The 4395-nt window shown below is 56.5% G+C and overlaps 1 pseudogene; it reads left to right on the top strand.

Annotated features, from left to right (window-relative positions):
* The first annotated feature begins 2045 nt into the window (after positions 1-2045).
* LOC149337702 (uncharacterized) lies at positions 2046-4029 on the top strand (annotated as a pseudogene).
* The last annotated feature ends 366 nt before the right edge of the window (positions 4030-4395 follow it).

Genomic DNA, 4395 nt, shown 5'->3' with positions numbered 1-4395 from the left:
CTCCATGTCAAACCCCGTGTCTCTACTTACATCACCGCTTTTCTGGCCCACCGAGCAGCCGAAATCTCATACTTTCTTCTCCTTCTTTCGCCCTTGGCAACAAGTGCACACCCCAAGGATCTGTCTTGCCCCCGCTTCTTTTCAACATAGCCATCTTTCTGCTGGCACGTGCTCTGCGCACTATTACAGGTTTATCTCATGCTTTCTACCCATATGAGAACACCCTCGGGGTGACCACGGGCAATCTTGGCGATATGGAGGCCACTCTCCAGGCGGGCGTGAACGCAGTGGTGACTCACGCGCGGGCTATCGGGATGAGCTGCTCCCCGTCCAAATCGGAGCTTTTCCTCCTGCTTCTTCGGGGGGTGGCCCCATGTCGCCTTCTCCTCTCACCGTCTACCTGGACGGCACACCCATTTCTTTTGTTTCTACCCTCCGCCTCCCAGAACTATTTCGTCAGTCTAATGGCAAGCGCACCACCCTCACCACTAGACTCACAAACAGTGAACACCAGATCATCCGCCTCATACACCACATTGTCAACCGCCACCACGCAATGCGCTAACATGACTCCGCCGCTTGGTCCAGGCTTTTGTTCTAAGCCGCTTCATCTATTCACTTCCTTATCTCTTCCTTTCTCGCACCGAGGAGGACAAAGTCAAGACCCTCATTCACCATGCGTATAAGTCGGCCCTATCCCTTCCTTTATCTGCCTTGACGGCTTGGCTATCGTCCATGGGCGTCCACAACTCCCTTAAGGAGCTAACAGAGGCCCATCGAACGGCACAGTTCCTCCGTCTACCCGCAGCCTAACGGGTCGCACACTTCTATCCACCCTTAAGCTCTCCCTCTCCTCCCCTTCCCACCTCACTGCCCATCCCGTCCCATGTCTCCTCCCTCCTGACCGTTCATCCCCTACGTAAGAATATGTATCCTGAGCACCACCCCTCCCGCAGAGCAGTGCGAGCCTCCGCGCTCTCGCGTGATTACGGATGGAAACCTGCCGTGGCTTATGTGGATGCAGCCTGGTACAGCCGCTACCCAGCCCACACCCTTGCAGCCACGGACAATTTTCTATAGCCCATTCTCACTGTCTCAGTCTACACTCGACCTCTGTAGACGCCGAGGAAGCAGCTAGTGCCCTTGCCTTTACCCGGACCTGCGAGGAATACATTTTCAGTGACTCCAAGCCTGCAGTCTACAACTACGCGGTTGGACGGGTGGCACCCCGGACATCGGCATCGGCATCGACATCGGCATCGGCCAAATCATCTGAGTGCTCGCTCACGTGGCCCATCCTGGCGACGAGGCGGCTAATTATATCGCTCGGGATTTGACCGATCGCGCAAGCCGGCCCCCACCGGGAATGAATACGCGCGACGCGCTCCTCACGCACAATGATATTGCTTTGCACTACCGCATCTCTCGTCTCCATTTGCCCCTCCTCATCAATCACTTTCCCAGCACCACCAACTCATGTAGCGCCACCTTCAGACCAAACCTTTCTCACCCCCGCACGTCTTGCTCTTCTTTCCCAGACCCACCACAGTCTCCGATCTACCCCTTAACCTCCGCGCGCACCCATTCCACGCAACATGTCCGCCCCCACACACGCAGGCCGCCGCACAAATGACCCGGTTGGGCCCGAGTACACGTACTCCTGCAAGCCAAATCAGGATTTAGACGCTCCTTTTGAGTTGCATGACCTTAAGGCAGCCCTGGCTAAAATGCGCCGAGGTGGGGCACCGGGTAGGGATCGCATAACAGTCAAACTGTTGGCGAACCTCTCCGACTCTGCATACCTCCATTTGCTACAATACATAAATCAGATCTGGGATGGGTGTCCGCTCCCATTCGAATGGAAAAAATCGCTTGTAACGTTCATCCCCAAAGCAGGTAAAGCCGTGGCTACGGACAACTTGAGACCCGTCTCATTGTCCTCGTGTGTGGGAAAGCTTATGGAGACGATGGTTCGGGATCGCCTCTCTCCATACATGGAAGGTAAGGGCTTCTTTGCAGACACTATGTTCGGGTTCCGCCCGCACATGTCTGCACAGGATGTCCTACTCCAACTACACAGGGACATAATACAACCCACAGCCATACAACAAAACGACAAGGCCATTCTCGCCCTCGATCTTTAGGGGCGTTTGACAATGTTAAACGTGGTACCATACAAACTTGAACACCACTAACTGTGGGGCGAACGTCTTCGCCTATGTCAGAGACTCTCTCTGCGCGTCAGGCGCTCCTCCGCATCGAGGACGACGAATACGGCCCGTACTCTATACGCACACGAGGCACACCACAGGGGGCGACGTTATCACCGCTCCTTTTCAACATCGCCATGATGCATCTTCCCGGCCGACTGGCTCAGGTGGAGGGCATAAAGCACGCGCTCTGCGCAGACGACATTACAATCTGGACCACCGAGGGGAGCCTTGGGGCGATGGAGGACCGCCTTCAGCTGGCGGCCTCCATAGTCGATGCATATGCTGCCGACTGTGGTCTCCAATGTGCTCCCGCCAAATCAGAGCTCCTACACGTCAGGACAAACTACAAGGACAACACGTCTCTACACATATCTCTGTCGGGCGGTCCCATCAGAGAAGTGGCAGAGCACCGGATCCTGGGTCTGTTCATCAATAACAAACTTAGGCCGGACTCTACTAATGCGAAACTCAAGCGCATAGGTGAACAGGTAGGGCGCATGATCCACCGTGTTTCCAACAAGCGGGGTGGTCTGCGGGGCAGGGACGCGCTACGGCTCGCCCATGCCTTCGTGACCAGCTGGATCCTCTACGCCGTGCCGTACCTACGCACCACCAAACAACAAGACGAGCGCATTGACGCCATCATCAGGAAAGCAACAAAGCGAGCACTGGACCTCCCGGGGGCTACCTCCAACGCCAAACTGAAGGCGTTGGGAGTGGTAAACTCCTATCCGGAGTTGCGGGAGGCACACCTCGTGAACCAATATACGCGGCTGTCGCAGACGGTTCCTGGGCGCCGCCTGCTAAACCGCTTACACATCCAACACGCATGCATACCAGAGGGAACGGAGAACATCACGGTGCTGTGGCGCCACATGCTCTGGGTCGCTCCGCTCCCGCGTAACATGGACATGGCTTCACATGAAGGCAGACGACAAGCGCGGGTTCTCACGCTTGAGAGGCAATATGGATCTATAGAGGGCGTCTACTACGTGGACATAACTGGGCCGTCGCCCGCAGGATTCTACACGGCTGCCGTAGTCCACCAGGGAATGAATGTCGATGGGCTATCTTTTCATGCCCCAAATTCAACACGAGCGGAGGAAGTCGGCATAGCTCTCGCTGCCGCAGTCCAAAAATCGAGAACGGTTATCACATACTCTCGCCGGGCCTGTGAACATTATCTTGCAGGGGAAATATCACCTTTTGCCTCCCAAAATCTAAGACGCGCTACCGCCAATCCAACTCGCACAAAAGTGATCTGGCCTCCTGGCCACCAGGGTCTACGCGGCAATGAGGCCGCTGATGCGGCCGCCCGAGCGCTCACACACAGGGCTCCTCATCCTAGCTCTCCTGGCTCAGAAGCTGAAAAACCACTTCTGCGGTTCCGCGATATCCTAGTTCATTATTGCGACAGCCACCGCCTCTACCCGGCACCTGCCAAGGGGCTGAGTAAGGCGGAGGAGCGAACTCTGCGGCGCCTGCAGACAGGAACTCTTCTCTGTCCTGCCATAGCAAAACAGTTCGACCCGAACACAGATGGGCGCTGCCCGCACTGTGGAGAGATCTGCGATATCTTTCACATGGTGTGGGCATGTACTCAGAATCCTCACCTTCTCCCTTCCCCCACCCCCACCCGAGAGGCATGGGAGACTGCCCTCCTCAACTGCTCCACACTGGAGTCCCAAAGGGCTCTAGTAAAGCGGGCGCGAGACGGGGCCTCGTCGTGCGGTGTCCCGGACTAAGGATACCGACCATGTAGCGGGGTCTTCTGATCCCCAAACTCTCTCTGAGTATTAAAAATGTTTTTCACCACCACCACCACCACCGCCAGGCATACGCATACAACCACAAGCCACCCTTGGACGCTGCGGCGGTGGCCTACACAGACGCGGCCTCCACAGCAGCCTTTTTCATCCACCCTTTCCTCTCTAGAACCAGCACTCACACAACCGAAATACATGGGATCGCCGACGCCATCACATACTTTGCCACCCTACTCCCCGCCCCCCCCCCCCCCCCCCCCAATACGTTGTCTACACTGACTGTCAGGCAGCTCTGCGTGCCTTCCATGAAAGAGCCCTGCCTCTCCCTACCCGATCGGCCTTAGATGCCACCCTCTTAGCATTAAGCCCACGACCGGTGACCCTTCGGTGGATCCCTGGTCACATGGACATCCCCG

This window comes from Amblyomma mixtum, chromosome 7 (genome assembly GCF_055824585.1).
Source record: "Amblyomma mixtum isolate Tamu chromosome 7, ASM5582458v1, whole genome shotgun sequence".
NCBI classification, from domain to species: Eukaryota; Metazoa; Arthropoda; class Arachnida; order Ixodida; family Ixodidae; genus Amblyomma; species Amblyomma mixtum.
The sequence above is the reverse complement of the archived record's forward strand: the minus strand, read 5'-3'. Positions and strand labels throughout refer to the sequence as shown.